The 20000-nt window shown below is 44.0% G+C and overlaps 1 protein-coding gene across 4 annotated transcripts in view; it reads right to left on the bottom strand.

Moving 5' to 3' along the window:
- rerea (arginine-glutamic acid dipeptide (RE) repeats a) overlaps positions 1 to 20000 on the bottom strand; it is a 131769-nt gene that overhangs the window by 45837 nt on the left and 65932 nt on the right. The gene's annotated exons all lie outside the window — the stretch shown is intronic.

Genomic DNA, 20000 nt, shown 5'->3' with positions numbered 1-20000 from the left:
GCAGCACGGAGGTGAGAAGAGAGCTTTCCCAGGGCCAGTTAATGAAAAAACGGAGAGGGAGGGGACGAGGGGGGGATGGAAGAAAATGGTAGAAACTGAGGCCAGCGCTGAGGTGAGAGATGAAAAGGGCAAAATAGTGTTTTCATTTCATGTTATAAAATATGTATTGTGGCTTCACATAAGCCCAACTGACCGTCACAGTGGTTTGAACATTAGAGAGACTGTTGGGCTGGGTGCTGGACTGTGACACAATGCTATTGGCCCCAGCCATCTTTATTAGGGACTCGGCTAAGCTGCACTGCACTAACTGACTGAGACACCTGCACCACCACTGACGCCACCCGTGGAGTAAAGGAGAAATGAGCAAATGGAAAAAAGGAAGAAGGGGGAAACGTCTACAGTAATCTAAGACAGACAGTTTAAGTTCAACTCTTTCCAGGCTCTTAACTGCATCTGTGTGTGCAGGAACATGAGGTCAGAGTAAAGATATTTAAAGTCTTTAGAATACATTGTTCTGTTATGTCACAGAGGAGGAGGCCGAGCACATGCAGCTAAGCAAATCATCACCTCCCTAAACCCTCAAGCCAACCTCTGGATTTCCCATTCTCTCCATTTCTTTCTCCTCTTACTCCCACCCTGCCTCCCTCCTTCTCCATCTTTCCCATTCCAACTCTCCACTCCACCACCTCTTCATTTTCTTTCCCTCGTTCCTCCCTTTCTCTAACCTTGAGCAGGGAGGAGGAATGAGTGAGCCTGGACGTGTTAAACAGCAGCTGGCACGCAGTCAGTCATCACACAGCCACACACACTTTGCTTGTGATTCAACAGAGCCTTACTTATGGACTGAGACACAGACCCCCGAGCACGTACATATACTGTGTGTGAAGAAATGTGTGCAATGACGTCATGTCCCTCCCTCCCAGCAGTTAGCCCACCCATCCCAACCTCTTGTCTATCCAGTGTACAGACACCGTTGCCTTCTAGACTAACATGTTGACTGCCACAGCAGAGTGAGTAGTTATCCGCTGCTTATGCATAATTAATACCTTAAGGAGACAGTAAATGCTGCCAGTGTTCCAACTTAACATTTCATTTTCTGCCTGTAAAACCACAAAATCAAATGGATTTCAGAGAGCTGGGACATAGAGCCTAATGCAAACAGAAAAGCACAAGCGGGTGGAAAGATGCAGACACATACACACATAGGTTGTACACCTTATTCAAGAGCCTGCATTATTTTAAACCAACCAAACGAGCCAAAGTAAAGAGCGAACATTACTTCAGCTATCATCAGTAGCTGTCGCTCTCCCGAGCAGATTGCTGTTTAGAAGCTCACAGCGGCGTTAAGCCCTCTCAGGCAAAAGAGGGATGGAGGTGGAGAGAAAGACTTACAGTGCAACATATGGAGCACGTAGTGGGAGTGAAGCATAGCTTTCAATTATCACAATTCTATAAACATGCGGGGTGGAAAAATGAGTAGATAACGCAAGGAGAAAATGAAGGGGGATGATAGACAGCTCAGTCTCGCCATATGAACTACTAGTTGTATTGTCTGGATTTTTTTTTTTCTAAGCCTGCCATAGAAAATAACAGAGAACATATAAGAGGAAACCACAATGCTGAATTGATTAGAGACATTCCACACTGCGTGTAGAGAGCTGAGCCCCGCACAATGTCAGCCATCTTTGTCTGTCCCGCCAGAGGCTAAACATGGCCCTGCCCTCCCTCCTCCTGGGCCCTAAACCCTGGGAATGCTGCTCACTGCTGAGAGGCCAAAAGACTTGCCAACCTAATACTGAGGGAAAGAAATGAAACAAGAGGAGAAAAAAAGAGAAAGTGCAAAGAAGCAGAGCAAAGGAGATAGAGCGGGGGAAATGAGGAGAGAGAAAGGGGTTGGATTAAGGTAGGAGGAGCAAGACCTTCTCATTTCCTCAGATTTAAAATTACAACTATCCTCCTCCTGCTTTACTGAAACCCCCAGGGTACAAGGCTACCCCTTTATTCATCGACGAGATATAAATCTGAGAGTCATGCTTTGGGGCCGAGCACAATGATACCCCTCCTCCCTCCAGTGTCTCAGCCTGGCTTGTGGCATTCTTGGGCACACTCATCAGACAGGGGCTGGATTATAGGAGGGTACTCAAAAGGTTATATACTGGGAAATATATGATTTTAAAGTTTAATTCTTGTAAAAATTAATCCAAAATATATCCCTATTAATAAAAAACAAACAAATCAATGCATTCATCACTGTTCTAAAAGCAGCCAAGACAAGCCAGGCATTCTGCGAGTCGGTTAATTCTCCCTCTGACTAGCTAAAGGTGGCTGGCCCCTTGGATCCATAATGGCTGTGCAGTTTTCTTTGTGTGGCTGCATGTGTGTGCAGTCAACTCTGGAGCTGGGGCCCCTGTGTACGACCACACCACTACAAAGACTGGGGGAAAGAGGGAAATACAGAGGGCAGACTTTCCTTTTAACAAGTACAGGCTTTCAATTTTAAAAAGAAAACCAGCTCTGTTAAGCGTACACTTAAAAGATGGACTGATTGTTGGACTAATTCCATGTTTTCAAATATGAGTGTGAAATCGATGCAGTGCTTTTCCAAACCAATGTCAACACTAATATCGTTCAATGGTAGGGAGAGTGCACGGCAGTTGCAGCGAGCAGAGATTTTCTCCCACATCTGTTCACAGTGGCCTTTACAATATGGTCATTGCCTTGCAGCCAAGCCGAGCGGTGACAAAACTAAGAGTACGTTGTTACAACCTGTAACCCTCAAATCGAATGCCCTATTCGTCCTCCTCCCCACACTGCAACACTAGAGCTTTGCTTTAAATAAAACCAGACCCTCCTGGCCCCACACGACAGGCCCCCAGTGCACCTCGTTAACAGGAAACCTCTGTTTATTTTCTCTGCTTTTCAAACACTCTCTTCTTCCTCTGCTAACCCTGTTAGTGACCCCCCCCTCCCCTCACTGATGACATCAGCAGCCAGGATCTATGACTTCCTTCAGGAGGTGGCAGCCAGAAGTAAGGAAGGAAAGACAGATCCCAAACACAGACAAAGGAGACAGCACAGAGCGAGGAAGGGAGCGAGGGAGGAAGGAGGGGGAGGTCAAACAGACAAGAACAGCAGCAGCAGCTCAGTGTTAGCAAGGAATGTCAAGCAGTTCAGCTAGGCTAGCAAGCTACTGAGCTAACAGCTTAGTTACCTAATGCCACAGGGGCAGGGTAGGCTTGAGTATGGTGGAACAGGGCTGGCAGTGGTGTGACATTGACAGGCAGAGGCTCAAAATGGCACGAGGTCAGATTCTGTGAGTGTTCACCTCGCCAGCCTCAAGGGGAAAGTAAGCACATTCAAAGAACAAAAGGCTGATTGTGGCATTTGGAGTCAGAGATGGGATCTGGGAGGACTAATCTGCTGCTCCGACATGATAAGATTAGAGAGGGGAGGCAGGAAGAGCTGGCTGGGAAGATCACACATACACTTGCATAAACACACACACACACACCAAGATGATGGATCTGATTGGAAGGGTTTTCCACTCTGCTTTCTCTCTTCCTCATTTTCCTGCTTTCTCTGCCTTATTTTCTACTGCACTCTTTGAGAGATATCTGCCAGCACACCAGCACTCAATAAGCACTTCAATCTGGATGACAGAACACACACACACACACTCAAACACTGTATGTATGTATGTATGTGTGTGTACACACACTGGCGAGGTACAAGAGATCTGCTGTGCTCACGCAATCTACGACATCTTAGTGACTGACAAAGGAGGTTGTTAAAAAGAAATGCCAGCATTCTGTGTGAGCAAACACACACACACACGCCAATGAGCGCACACACACACACACACACACACACACACACACACACACACACACACACACACACACACACACACACACACACACACACACACACACACACACACACACACACACACACACTTTCAGGATAAGCACCACTATTCTTCTCCCAACCCTGCAGTAGAGCGGGGCAGGCTGGGACTCTGTGTCAGAGGTAAGAAAAAGCACCTCTAAATCAGGCTGTCAGAGCCAGCGGCAGGATTCCACTCTGCAATCCTCCTCTACTTATGGGCTTCGCAGTGAGCACTTGGCTACTTTGAGGAAGGAAGGATAACCTGCCCCTCAAGCCTCCTTCTCTTAGGCACATATAATAACACTAAACACATAATAACACTAAACTAATGCTGATGTTTGTGTGAAGGAACTGTATGCACAGCCAGCTTCCCAGCCTGGCAACAAGAACAAATGGAGAGTGTGTGGGAGGCAGAGGGAGGAAGGAGGTGAGGTGAGTCCCAGCTGTGGTGGCGGTGCTGGCAAGACCTTTGTGCCATGCCTACAGAGGAGTGTCTCTCTCTCTCTGCCTCTCTTTGGCTTGACCTGTTTGGATATTAAATCGGCCCCCTCTGCTTTGAACACACTGGGCCCATCTGTCAGCCCGGCTCCATATTGGATTGGATGAGCATTAGCCGTTTCAAAGTGGGCAGATTTGCTCTTGTTGCTCTTTGTGTGTGTGTTGTGTGGGCGCCTTTGAACATGAGCGCCCACGCCCGCCTTAAATTTTAAACCCCCCTTTCAAGGAATGAAGCAGACACGCATATCTCAGTTTATGACAGACTAGTCACTAGTTGTGTCATTGTACAGATTGACGACATACAGTGACACATCTAAGGAAGTTAACAGGTCCTGTCATCCAGGCAAAAAAAGGAGGGATGTTGCAGAGATGGAAAGAAGACAGAAAAAGAGGAGAGGGGTTGAGTCACGCGGAACACACAGATGATACTAATTAAGACTTGAGGGCCACTACTGGTGGATCATACTGCCAACCACAGGCAAACTTTAAACACTGGAGAGTCACAAGCGCCACACATGACTATGCTATATCTGAAATCTAGCTCGTCCAACACTGTGTTTCACTCCATACAGATAACAAGCAGGGCTACTTGCACCAGTCTTTGCTTTGTCTTTTCGTTTTTGTCAAATGTGTCCAAGTGGGAGTGAGTAAATTAATGGCAGAAATAATAAGAAAAATGTATGATGTTGACCACGTTGCCCTCCTTCTAGACAGAGAGTGGCGGTGAGAACACCAGCCTTGGCTGCATGCTCCATAAAATAGCAAGGCAGTGTCCAACTTAAATATTTGTCTTTGCCTCCAACACACTTCTGCTGCATGGTGGTTTTAGCCAAGAAATTTAAGACGAGTTAAGTGAAGGTACAGAGAGCAGCACTTTGAAAGGCAAAAGGAGACGGAGAATATAAAAAAATGCATTCACTAATGATCATTATCTGCAGACCACAGCCACGGAGCACCAGGGACCTGACAACTTGTGTTTAGTGATTTAGGCTACACACAGATACACAGGCACTTATTTTTCTTGTTTTTGAGAACACAGACAGAAATTCTTGCAGCACTAGCAGGGTATAGACTAGAATGTAGATCCAAGTGAAACTTCAAACATAGGCTGTGCGAGGACAGATGGAGGCGGTTAGTAGAGCTCATATCTGGGTGTTCAGATCATAATACTGAAAACCCTCCCTCTCAGCCAGAAGTACAGTTATAGCCTGCCAGAAAACATTGTCATTTCTGCCTTCAGCCTTTCATTTAGCCGCTTCAAAGCCATCTCGCTTTCATACCTGGCTTCCTGTGTGTGTAGCCCGGGATGTTCTCTTGAGAGCTGTCTGCTCTCAAGGTAATACCATGAGTCAGTATTCAGAGTTACACACACTACAGACAGACAGACAGACAGACAGACAGACAGACAGACAGACAGACAGACAGACAGACAGACACCTTTGTGTTTTGCAGTGTTTAAACGCCCTGGTGTTTTGCTTGGAAGGCGGTTTGCCTGTGATCCTTTGTTTTAGCTTTGTCTTGTTAGCATAGCCTGGTGGTGAGCTAATGAGACATATTACTAATACTGACTGGACAACTGCTGTGGAGAAAGAGAGGGGGCATGCACAAAGGATATGAATATTGGGCTGTGTGTGTGGATGTCATATTGGACGTCTGCCCAGCCAGCTAATCCAGACCCTTCGTGTGTATATGCATGTGTGTGTATGTCTGTATGTGTACAACTACCAGTGGCAGCCTCCTGAGCAGGGCATGGGAAGAGAAGGAGCAGTGGGCTGATTGAGCACTGTAATGTAAGACAGGAAATGAGAAGGCTTGCTCAAGCCAATGCTAATCGATCTCCCCTCTGTATTATTCCCACACAGACACATTTAACTTTCAGGCTAAAGTGTAGATTAATGCAGTAGTAATACATTTGCAAAGACAAAGCGATTTGGGTAGGATGTGTGTGAAGGGTAGACAAGGTGTGTGTGTGTGTGTAGTACAAGTAAGTCAACTCACTGGGGAGTCAGAAAAGGTGTTGTGTCTGTGTGTGCGGATGTGTGCCACTTCAAAGACTGATGGGGTGTGAGCTTTGAGAGGAATGATGAGGGTTGGTTTAAAAAAAAAAAAAAAAAATCAGAATGTGTATTTACGTGTTTCTGTGAGTGCTTTGGAGGTCTTTTCTATGTAAGAGCAGCTGTCAGGCAGTGAGACGTGTGTCTATAGTGAGCGTGTGTGAGAATGACCGATACGGAGAAACCCAGAGGCTTCTTGTGTGTGTTGCTCTGTATGGTCAGTACACATCAATACACAGCTAATAGGAATATTTATGATCCTTCTAACACATGCCAAAGCTCATTTCCCCACACACACACACGCACGCACACAAACGCACACACACACACATTTCTGTGTAAGAATATAAACACACAAACCCAGGAGAGAGAGGAGTGGCAACGCACAGCCGGAGATGGCTGTGGCAGAGAAGAAGAGCGCAGGCATGCAAAAAGAGATCTTAACGCTGAATGTTAAACTGGACAGACAGCATTGCAGACAGCCTTGAAAAGCTCATATCACTGTGAGCTCAACCAGTTGTGATTGTATTGTTTTATCTGGCCACTGTTTCTGAAGATATCCATCTCTCTGTCTCTCTCTTCCCTCTATATCTGATTCTGAAGGTGACCTTGCCCGTCTGTCAGTGTCTGGTGATGACACTGGCCCTATCAGTAATACATCATGTAAGCTGTGTATCAGCCAGATGCCGCACTAGCCGAGCAGTGGGTGGTCTGTTAGGCAAGCTTGCTTTGTACAATATGCAAATAATCACATGCAAATGACCTACCCATATGTGTGACGATGTATCAGTGTGGATGCAAATGCAGTAGGCTATCAGATGTGTGTGTTAAACAAAAGATTTAAAGAAGTTACAGGTCTTTCACCATATGCAGTTACAGCTCACAAAATCAAAAAGCTCATTGCAGAAACTATAGTCTGAATGCTTGGGTAGAATGTGATTATAACACGTGCACAGATATTCACACACAGACACACACAGACACACACAGACACACACACACACACACACACACACACACACACAGAGACAGAGACAGAGAGAGAGAGAGAGAGAGAGAGAGAGAGAGAGAGAGAGAGAGAGAGAGAGAGAGAGCAGAAGCTTTGAGCAGCCTCCCACCGTGCTGCAACAAGAGATGTATTGTAGACAACACAGCTGCAATAACAAGGCTGGCCCAGTGCTAGAAGGAGTTGTACTGCATGACTCTCAGTCTAGACCAGCAATAACAGCCGCCATATTGTAACATGATTATGGAGGGAGTTTCTGAGTGTCAAAAAGACACATTTCAGTCTATTAAAACTTCTTTGATTCGACCTGAAATAAATTTTAAGTCACAGTGAAACTGATTTATTTTTTTTTTTTTACATTTTGCTTCCTTAATTCAATCACTACAAAGTATAACCCCAATCTGGTATTAGTTGGGAAGTCTAAAAAAAGGCTCGCATCTGTGTGATAGTATCAGTGATTGAATTTTTTATATATTTTTCATACGCAATTAACTCACCACTAGAGGTTTTACATTTTCCAGTGCATAAAGACCAAGGGATGTCACAACTATCAAGTGGGTGTATAGTGTAAAAGGTAAAATGAGCTAATGAGGCAAAAGAAAATGTAAATTAAGAAAATAATCTGATTAAAAAAAATAAAAACAATGCAAGCAAACCACTGTTTTTAATTTTATATCAGATTAATGTTCTGAAACTAACAATGGGTGGTGTAAGAGCAACATAAAAGGTTTGGAAAGGTATAGACTATTGGATTTAGTAAGGAAGAAACACCATTCACACTCTGTTTGCATTAACGGAGCAGATGCTGTGTACACAACTGCCAATTCCAAGTGGAAAAATACACCTTTAGGCACTTTTGCACACACCTTACACATTCTGCCGAGACCTGCTGATATCCTCCATAATGTAATATGATGCATTATATTTTTGATTTTCATTAATTATTTCACAGGATGAAGGTAGCAGAGTGAAGAAGGGAATGTAAAATTGATCTATGACTAACCTTTCATTTCTAAATTCTGTATTTTTTGTTTTGTTTAGGACATTCAGCTGACAAAATATTGGATAAATGGGTGACTTTCTACAAATAACCGAAAATATGTCCTGATTTTTAATCCCTGCTAATTAAAACGGCAATGTCTTTGCTGCTCACTTCCCAAACACAATGTAACACAGTAAAATACACATGGTTAATGAAACAATAGCTCACTAATGCAGAACATGGGGGAAAAGATTGGAGTCATGATGAGCATAGTGTGTCAAACACATTGGTTATCGGTCACACACTCACATGCACAGATAGAGCGACCACCGAGAGAGAGAGACAAAGAGGTTGAACAACACACCAGCAGCTCTACTCTCTGCAACCAAGGCACATCAAAGCCTTCTCCGCCCATTTATCTGTGTGTGTGCGCCTGTAAATCAAAAGGCATACTTTAAACGCGCACACACACACACACACACACACACACACACACACACACACACACACAGACTGCATTTGCTTTGTGCAGCAGCATCCAGGGCTGGGTAGGGGAGGTAAAGGATTTTGCTGTAGATGGGGGAATTACTTGCCTCAGCTCACTCTGTCAGAGAGAAGAGGGGGATGACTGTTTACCCGCAGTGAGTGAGAGAAGAAAAAAGAAAGAAAGAAAAGACAGAGAGGTCAGTGCTATGTCTCAGACAGGGCTTTCTTCTCTGCAAGTCACCTTTTGCTTCACTTTCACCCCTCACTTGCCCCTGCCAACGTCATTGAAAGGTGACACACACATCCACACACACACCTATCTCTTTAAAAATGGCTGTAAGGTGAGTTAGATAAGAGGCCAGGTCGATGTAATTAGTTTTAACAGCATGTTCAGGGCAGGATACTATATACAGGAACAGTGAAATAAATGCACAAACACATTCAGAAACCCACTGAGAGGAAAACCAAGGAACGAACACGAACACGAACACACACACACACACACACACACACACACACACACACACACACACACACACACACACACACACACACACACACACACACACACACACACACACACACACACACAATGGTTTGGCGGGAACGTCCTACCCATTGCAGAGGAAGTGTCCGTTTACAGTATACAGATCAGTTGTCCGCCATCACATCCTGTCTCCCAGCTCTAAACGGCAATGCAAAGTCTGCTCAGCACAGCCCAGTCACAGCTTTTAAGTTAAATCAAGCAGAAAGGAGACATAGTTCACCATACCATGCAATCAGCATGAGAACTGGTACCGCAAATGCAACCTCAAACAACAAAGCAGCGGCGGCATAAAGAGAAAGCTTTATGTACCATAGCTTGTGTGTGAATCTAGTCCCCTTCAGCCTGTTTTGTTGGCAGATTCTCGCTTTCCTCCTCTACTTTGCCGATGTCATTGACATCCACCTGTCCTTGGGTGGAGGGTGATTAGGTGTTCTTACAGTTGGCCCTTTGTAACAGAGTGGATGCTTGTAATAGATTGTGTGTGGAGAGTGATGTAAAAGGCTGATGATGGAATGATCCAGCTGACATTGACTAACAGTCTGTGGAATACAACAGGGCGGGGTTATTGATGACTCTTTAAACAGCGGGTATCATTGCCATGGCAGCCTATACATTATCACTGTGTAGCCACGCCCCATCACCATCCTGGACCAATGGGCAGGCAGCTGCCGAGCAAACAATAACCAGTGGTGTAGGAATGGTTGAGGGAGAGAGGAGAATGCTAAATGTGCCACTTCATCTGGTGATTGACACAAAGCCTCTTGTTTACCGGCACCACAGAGATTTGCCTCATTTTACCGTTGCTCCTCCCTCTCTCTCATTTCAGTTCTTCTCCTCTGCGTCCCCTGCTTCACTCCCACAATCCTCCCGGTTTGTGGCGGTGCTGCATGAAGTGGATATTACCCCACCCTGCTGCTATGATATTGATCAGCCTCCTCCCTCCCTCTCCTCCTTTCTCCTCTCTTCATAGCCCACTGCATTGATTCCACCTCTCCCTCTGAGCCCGCCAGCTAGGAGTGATTACACACGCTGCTCACACACTCACTCACTCTCACACACATACACACAGGATTATGGGATGTGTAGCCTTTCTTTACTTTAAAGGCTATAAAGCTCAGCGGCTGATGCACTAGCCCTGTGAAAACACTGCTTCTTTTTATTCAAGGCAACCAATGACTGCAAGCTTAGCATGATATATTACCATAATAAACATCTGTTGTTATAGCATGTTAGCATAGCACATCGGCAGGCTGGCATACAGCCGGCTTTGCTCTGGTGGTTTTTGTCAGGCTGGTGCTAAAGATGGCTGTGGTAGGGCTTGACAGGTGGGTTCCAGACATCTTGTGATTCTATGCAGAACAAACAGAGCTGATACACACTCCTTATATGGGCCTGCGGTGCTGCACTCACAAGCAATACACTAGCAACTAGCCCACTAAAGTCAGAGCAGTTAAATGAAACAGGACACAGATGGTGTCAGCGCTACATAAATAAAAGACTTTATCAAAGAGCCAAATCAGCTGTGTACAGTTGTAGGAAATCTGTGAATTGGGAATTTAAAAAAACATCTCCTAGGTGGGTGGAAAGCTACACAACCTAAGTGAATTTCCACACCAAAAGCTGAGCTTGGCTAAATTGTTCCAGCAGCAGGAGCCACTGGCTCATCTTCACACACTTGCACATTAATAAGTTAAATACCTACCGTCTCCTGTTCACCAGATAGCATCTCGGCTAACAATAGCTGGTGGAGTGCTAAAGGTTTTGGATGGGGAATCCTAGCTGATTATGAGCTAACGAGAGCAGTGTAGGCTGATGTCGCAAGAACAACCACTTATCAATGGTTAACCTCCCTCTGGTAGCAGCAACAATCCAGCAGAGTCTACAGCAACAGGCCAGAGATCCCACATATGATACACACCCTCACTGCCATTTGGCATTTAAATGGCATTTTAGCATGGCAGCAAACAGTTTGCACCTAATTATGACCAGTTGCTGCTGTGTCCTGAGTTAAGCAGCAGTCTCAAACAGCCATCCATACAAGAGCAGGGCTGTTAAATCTACTCTAGGGATAGGATAACTAATACCTCTGCCTTTAGGCTTAATGCTGAGGTGGGCTGGATGTGAGTGTTGATAAAGGGGCTTCGCAGCATGTGAAATGTTAACAGTCCAAACACAGACCCCATTCCCACCTGGTATAAAAATCTGACCCAAGTGAGCCGATCACACAAGCAGACAGGTGTGAATGCATCCAGGACACATTGAGATCCGATCACTCAGACCACATTCGGAGGTGGTTTAGGCCACATGTGAGCATTCTTAAAGCAGTGTGTATGCGTACATGTCCTAGGACACATTAAGGACTGCCTACTCAACAGTGAGTAGTAGAACTAAGTACTTATTTAAAGTGTTTCTCATGTCACAGAAAGCACTGAGAGTGAATTGTGTTTTGAATGCTATCATACTGTCGGTGATGTGTTGCTTTCTTGTGCTGCCTGCTCTTATATCCCTGGCTGTCTGGAGCTCTGTGTCCCAAGGTTGTCTGGAAAAGGCAGCTGCCGGTATACAATAACTTTATTTTTAGTTTCATGAAACGAAAATCACAAATATATAGGATATTACCACAAACAGTGTTGCAGTCTTTATCAGCAGTAACTAAATAAGAGAACAAACAAACATAAGCGAACATGACTTTTTTTTAAACCTCTTGTCTCCTGCCTGACAGTGCTTTGCAATCAGTCATTGCATGTTTATTATGCATAATATATGTGAGAGTAACACAGTAGAGGATGGACACCCGGCCCGAGCCCGATGGGACCCGACGGGTTCGGACAGATATTTAGAAATGATGTTTGGGTCGGGCTCGGTCACATCAGCATGCCTCTTGTGCGCGCCTGTGTTAATGTGCGCTTGTTGCCCCGTGTGCGCTGATGCGCTCATCTGTTGACATTTCCGAATGCCTTCCTACAGTTGCTTAATAAAAGCGGGTTTTCCACACAAACAAACGTACATGTGTCATTAGTATGAGAAAAAAAATTTGATTTTAACTGTGTTGGGCTCGGGTCAGGTTCAGTTACTGCTCGGTTACGGGCTCAGAGAGAGCGAGAGAGAGAGAGAGAGAGAAAGAGAGAGAAAGAAAGAAAGAAAGAAAAAGAAAGAGAAAGAGAGAGAGAGAGAGAGAGAGAGAGAGAGAGGCCAGAACCGGTATGTGCCTGTTTATTTGCATATAGAGTGGGGAAGTGAGAGCCGATCACAAGTGGTCACTCAACACGCTTTGGAGACACATTCTACTGGCAGGTGTAAACACACTTAGAGCTGTCCACTTGTAATCAGATCACTCAGATCGGATCTCAATATGGTGGAAATGTAGTCAATGACTGGGGGCAAGGACAGTTAGTGTTATAAATAGTAGTAATAAATATTCTCCCTCTGTACCTTTCACTGTTTTACAGTAATTAGTACTTGCATTGCACTGCAACCTAACCTCTTAGACAGGCTCAAAGTGACTTTATTTCAGTTGTGATCTGAAAACAGAAACTTACCTACATTAAACTTTCAATTAGCAGCTTCAAATAAGCTAAAGCAGTGCTTTGACAAATAAATAACATTATGTTTCATTATCACTCAGTGTAAGCCCATCTAAAAAACTAATGATCCATTGAGGCATCTTTAGAGATGGTGTTTTGGGCCAAAAAAGGTACTCCAAGAGACAGTCAGCCATCTGTTAACAGCAAGCTCCATTGGTCCCCTACAGGTCCTGTAACAAGTCTACAGCTAGAGAAGTGTAAGCACAGGTTCTACTGTGGCATTCACATTGAAGAAATGGGATATGCGTTTTGTGTAAATGTGTGCATCTTGGCTCTGCAGGGAGGAGAGGACGAGAGGTCACTGTCTATACAAGGAGCACACAGAGGGGGGGTCTCGATCACCTTCAACACCCCTCCACTTGCTGATGGAGGAAGCCTCGCACATGCATCCACCAACTCCATTACCCACTCCAACAGGGCTGCACATTAAATCATTCCATTTCACCTGGAGAAGAGAGGGTGAAGGTAGGAGACAGAGAGGTGGATAGGTAAAGAGAGGTGGGAGGAAGACGGGGAGTTATTTTTTTCCCCCGCTGTCCTTTCTAGCTGGTGTGTGAACCGATTTGGACATGCCCATGTGCTGGGTTACCATTGGTAATGGGCCCAAATCAGACCCCCATCCCACAATGCCTTGAGGCACAAGATTTATCACAAGGACCAGACAGTAGAGGAGAGGAAGAAAGGAGAAGTCAAAGAGAAATAATGTGGAAGAAGGTGATGAATGCCGTAAGATATGAAAAGAGCAAATGATGGGAGCCTATTAAGAGTTATTCTCAAATGGAGAGGGCATTATGGCGATCTATAAATGGGCTGTTAAGCTCAATAGCCCAAGGTTAGCTTGTCGTGATGCTGCAGTGAAAGTCTATATAGCTGACTGTTAGTCCTAGCATAAACACGCAGCTAGTAGCATCTGGATAGAAAAGAAATTATTTAAAATGCTCTGATTATTTCAATTAGCTCTAGAGCAAGTAAGAAGAGGAAATGAAGCAGAATGTCAGACAAAGCTCCAAACACAGATTGCCTTGCTTGGCAGCAGCTTGCCTTAACAACTGTATAGGGTAAGAGTAGAAGCCATTGGATAAAAGACATGGGGATTTGACAACCGTACAAAAAAGGGACTATGGGGAGGTCTGCATTTTCTTAATCATTTCATTAAGATAGTGCTTAGGCTAATTTAACAGTAGGCTTAATAACGCAGACTTTCCTCCCTCTGCTCTGTGCACAAGTGTTAACTGCCTGCTGGAACAAAGGTGGCTGTGTTCACAAACACAACACTGCCAAACTGTTAAGTACATTCCTATAAAGAGAAGAACAAAGAGCGTTTGAGCGTGGCGGGAGCAGAAATGAATAAAGCTACTGTGGGGATAGCACAGCTCGGCCCTTTGATGCCAGGAAATGTCTTTACCATCGCGGATAGCGTTTATGCTGCTTCATAGCGTACTGTTTAAGGATCGAGGAAACAATAAAATCAAATGGTAGTAGCGTGAAATCTCAGTAGAGCTGATGTTCAGGAGAGAAATGGGGCTGAGAGGGAGGAGATAGGGGAGTTGAGGTATGTGCTGCAAAACAGCAGACGATTATAGGACATGGTAGAGAATTTTGAGGGGTTTGAACTCGAAGGTTTCGTGGTAAGCACAACAGAGGACTTGAAGGTTACACAACGCAAGATTAATGAAGTGTGCAATGTTTTTGTGTGTGGTTGCAAGTCACAAAAATGCACAAACACCTATGTGCAGAATAAATGAAGTGTGTGTGCGCATGTGTGGTGAAGCATCTCCAAGCCCTCGCAGATGTGGTTCCCTCGGCCCATGTGATCCATTGGCTGTGACAGACAGGCAAACACAGTTTACACTTGCCCATCAAAGCACATGCAACACCACTCACTGCCACTGCGGGCGGAAATATGATGCACAAAAAACACAATTCTTTTTCTGTGTCCCAGGAAAGACTAGTCTAAATTTGTCATTAATGCATATCTGAAAAACCTGTTTATTCCCTTTTTCTTATTTTATATTTTTTATTATATATTACCATATATACTGATCTTTGTGTGCTTATCGAAGGTTAGGCTGTGCTAAATTAATCTCTGTGGTTATTAGTGCATTTAATGGTTCAAAGGATTTTACAAATCTACAAAAAAAACTTAATTTGACAGTAAAAGCTTGAGTTGTGAGCCCTTCAAGTCCCATTTCTTTGCTTATGGAGCTTCTTTGTTCTTTGGTTTCTAGGTTTAAGAGATGGTTTTCTTGTTCACATACTGACTGGACAGAGTTGTGCTTAGAGCAATTGCATATTAGAGCTCTTAAACAGTGATAGTCCCCTTTCATGATCGAAACATGAGCATATGTGAGCCTGTTGCGTTGCATTAAATCAACAAGCATTCAAAGATGGAGAATATATGAAGCTAGCAGTGAGTCAAGCTATAGCACATGTACAAAATGTTAGAGGGTCAGTATGAGATTGCAGTGCTGCTGCAGGGGAGCTGCTGGAGATGGCAGCCTGTGGTGATGTTGCTGTTGTTTTAAGGGCTGTGAGGCAGCGGGCTCCAAGGTACAAAGTGTCGACATTCCTCATTCCTCAAAACATCCCTGAAATGTCCTTCTCTCGTGTCTGCTCCTCTTTCTGACCAATGCCCTTGCCCTTCTTCCTTCCCTCCTTCTTTCCTTCCTCCATTTGCTCTCTCTACTGGTGAGAGTTAATTTGCACCATGTGTTCTTTAACGGAAAAAAAGAGGGGGGAAAATAGGGCCCTAGTCAAAGCGTGTGAACCCGATACCACTGTAAATCTCCACTTCCACAGTGTTATCCTCTCGCCCCTCCTCCTCCTCCACTCCTGTTCTCTCATTCTTTTTTTATTGGCATGTCACACATTGGACAAGCTGGAAATTACACTGAGCTGAGCACTAGTGGTGAAGCACGCCAGATACCCACTTAAGCTGAGAGAGCAGAGAAAAGTGGAGGGTGGAAAGGAGAAAAATAGGGGACAGGAGGGAAGTGGAAATGTAAAGTGGGAGAGGACGAGGAGGTGGGGCGAAATTAGCCATCCGTTTTCAGAGCAGAGGCCAATCCAATTAAAGCTTGACCAATCCACGCAAATGTGTTTAGTGTCTGGTTACTACACTCAGCACTGGGTGGCCAGGCCAAGACAAGCAATTCTCCTCTAAATACAATACTTGCAGATACTACCTGAGATACTAACAGCTGAAAATTATGTGAGAAGTAATAATTAAGGGAGTCATCTGCAATTCTATGGTATCTACAGTGGAAACCATCCAGCCCCAGAGATTGTTAAACACTGCGAACATTAGCCTACTTCAAAGGAGCCTTTGCCCTCTAATTTAGCATGCAACCCCCTATGAAGGAGTCAACTGTTTTCATTTGAAAGGAAGACCAGGTCAGGTAATTAAACAACCCCTGCCATTATTTTCATATACAACTACAGGGTTGGGAGTCCTGTAGGTTTTGAGAGCTTCAAATCTACCTGCCTTTTTTGAAGTCTTAAGTTACGTTTGTTTTCCCACTTCCTTATCAAAGCTAGTGCCAAAGAAGATAGCACTGTCTGTTTGCTCTTCTGCTTTAAGATAAAAATGTAGTGCTCCACGCTGAAGCGCAGCGAATTTGCTTCAGATGTTAGTGAAGACATCAGAGGAGACATTTTCACTTGTGATGTGCCAGGAAAAAAAAAGAAAAGTGTCTACGGAGCTGCTGAATATTTCAACAACTCAGTAACAAGGAGATAAATTAGCACTTGGATATATATGCAAGGCCCAAATGTCATCTGTCACTGAAAAATGACTTTACAAATTTGCATGCATCTGTGTGTTTGTGAGAGAGACGCAGCCAAGCCGGTGAAAGTAAACTCAACTAATGAAACTCCAAGGATGAAGGCTAGGCAAAAGCCTTCTCTGCTGAATAATTTAGCAGTGGTGGGTCAAAGAGGTGGCTATTGATTGAGCTTTTAAAGAGTCTTATGAAAACACTATGGCCGCTAGCATGGCCCTTCAGCCCGACCAACCCCCACTGTCCAGAGCCTGCACCCTCTCCATCTGGGAAGGTAATCACCACTCATAAAAACACACACAAAACCCCATTTTGATTTCAGTCTGTCTCTACTTCCCTCCCCTCCCATCTTCTATCCCAGAGAAAGAGATCCTCCTATTGGCTGAACAACTAGTTTCCATAGCAGCATTTAGCTAATGCACAGGGAGAGCAGTGAGGGTGAGAGAGAGAAAAAAAAGTGTTATCTGTCCAAAAAGATGAAAAGAAGGGGATATGAGGGAGAATAAAAGCAAGGAGCAAGGGGAAGGGTTGGGTAGGTTCGCTTTTATACCCACGAGCAGAACTGAATACAGCCTCCCGTACTGGCCGAGTCTGAACTATGTTGTTATCTCAACCTTGCCATTTGTAATGCTTTTTTATTCATCGCTGTGCTCTTGTGGACAATCAATTTCACCTGCCTCCCCAAAGGGAGACAGAGCTGTGTACGCATCTGAGAGATATGTGCCTGTCTACATCTGATTTGAGAAATGCACCGAGCTTGCAAACTGACACCAGAGAAGGACTAGCACTTGTCAGTCTTGCAGATTGTGTCCGCTTAAGAACACACTTGCATAGTAACAGCAGCTGCTGCAGCTAGTGACCCCAACACCTCAGCTAAATGACCTAATGTTACCACAAAGAACGGCATTAATAGCTTTACCTCAGTGAAATTTCAAGTGTGCATAGACAGCAAAGGAGGGAGGGAATGGGAGGGGGTGCATACCTCCTCATAGAGGAGCATTAATCAACACGGTCATAATGGGGAAAGTCACCTGATACTGCCAAAGCAGCAGTAAAAAATCCTTTGCTCACAGGGTCTAGTCACAGCCAACTGTGAGGGGAGGAGAGGGAGAGGGGCTATTTATCAAACAAATGGAGGTAATCTGAACATGATTTGGTTTGTTCAGATTGAAAAAATGATTCCACTTCATGTGCTAACCTGCTCCAGCCGACCACAGTAAGGAAGTATTAATATCAGCAACAATTTCTGGTCCGTTTTCCTTTTGTAAGTAAGTGACAATGAACGTCCATTCAGGATTTAGTAGCTGTTGTGCTGTGGTTCTATTGCTTAAAGGCTGCTACTCAATAGGGAACATAACAGACAGAATGCTTCAATCAAACAGCTTGCAGCAGGCTCGGCTGACCGGCCATGTCTATAGACGCCTAGATGCCCTTGTCAAAGCTGCTTTCTCACAGAAAGCAGACACTTAAGACAGCCCCACACACAATTGTGAAAGGCTGCATCTCCACATGTTCATGTCTGTAAAATGTACCAGCTCGCTTAAAGCAGCTGAGTGGACCGTGGAATGAAAGGAAGAGCTGAGGATCACTCGCACACACAAAAAAATTGCCCCTAATGAGGGTAGCGCCCCTCTCTCAAGAGATGGCAGCGGCTGCTGCTCTACTCGATAAATATTAACAAGAAGTGCGACTGATGGCGGTGCTCACTGATCCATAATTGCATTTCAAAATGTTTGATTGGGGTGGGGTGGTGGGTGGTCGTGAAGGGAGCAATAGGAAGATAAAAAGAGGGAACTCAGCCTTCTAGGCAATGACAAGAGACAAGTGATGCCTGTCTAGTCAACCTTCAACTATCATCTAAATGGCTTAGCACGACTCAGACTTTTTGGTAAAAGAAATTAGTCTGACGTTTCTCCTTCTATTGACTCAACCATAGAAATAAAATTTTATTTCTGTGGGCTCACCGCTGCATGCATCACAGAGCACTGACGCTGCAGCTTTACATAAAAGGAGAAATCTAAAGGAAGGATCAGAAGGATGGCAGAAAACTCCACTTAATAATGCCACGTTGTACATTAAGTGATTTTGCATGGATCTGAATATGTGCAGACAAGCTAGCCACAAGATAATTAGCCAGCAGATCTCATTGTTAAGTTAATTCTCAGCACTTTGGATTCCATTAGGACTGTACTCAGGGTCCACGGAAAATCTAATAACTGCTTGGGTTAAGCATCCGTATTTATGCACATATATTTGCATCTTTATCAATTTTTTTTTAATTATGGGCTTTGAAAAGGTGGCATTTTCCAAGGCTGTATGATAAGCACCAGCTAAAACCATCAGGAAACAGTTGTGGGAGATACAGTTAACATATGGTGTGTGTATGTGTGTAGTCGAGGTGTACATGTTGTTTACATGACAACTGGGAGAGCTATGCTGTTATATCCATCCAACACAAACATGCATTTGAATACACATGTAAACACACATGGATACAGTGAATATGACCTGGTTACAGACCAAGAACTATGGATTATGTTCATAAGTAACAAATGCATTTTTATAAGGTGATGATATCCAGTTTAACATGTTTATGTATAAAATAATTTGACCTGTATGGGATTGTAATCTTGCGCCATTGTTTTAAGTCTGGATGGTATTTAAAACATATGTTTTGTGCATGATTAAAACATAACTGCATATTCTTTTATAGTCGTAGAAATAATTGTGACATGTCGCAATGTTCAGTGAAAATGTAGAAAACTATAAATTGCCTTTTTGAAATCATTCATTTTTATTTTCTATCTGCTAATTAAGTGATTTGGCTTTCCCATCAATTGTTTCCTGAAGTTTTAAAACATAAATGAGGGGATATATCTTTTCACAAACAGCAGAAAATTTCACCCGTATCAAACTGTTTGTAAATGTAGCTAAGTTTACATGGCTAGGTGAGCATCTGAGAATCACAAATACTATCAACAGATATAATAATCTAGATATAATAATAAAGATATACAAATCTAACACATTTTAATAGCAGTCGAAATTCATTTTTTAACAGATAAATGCAGAGCTGACACTAATTTTCAAAGATAAATTCATACCATTCCTGCTTCACTTGACAGTTTCCAGCTAAGAGAGAGTAAATATGAGTGAAGGGTGATAAGACTAAATAA

Source organism: Perca flavescens, chromosome 7 (genome assembly GCF_004354835.1).
Source record: "Perca flavescens isolate YP-PL-M2 chromosome 7, PFLA_1.0, whole genome shotgun sequence".
NCBI lineage: Eukaryota > Metazoa > Chordata > Actinopteri > Perciformes > Percidae > Perca > Perca flavescens.
The sequence above is the reverse complement of the archived record's forward strand: the minus strand, read 5'-3'. Positions and strand labels throughout refer to the sequence as shown.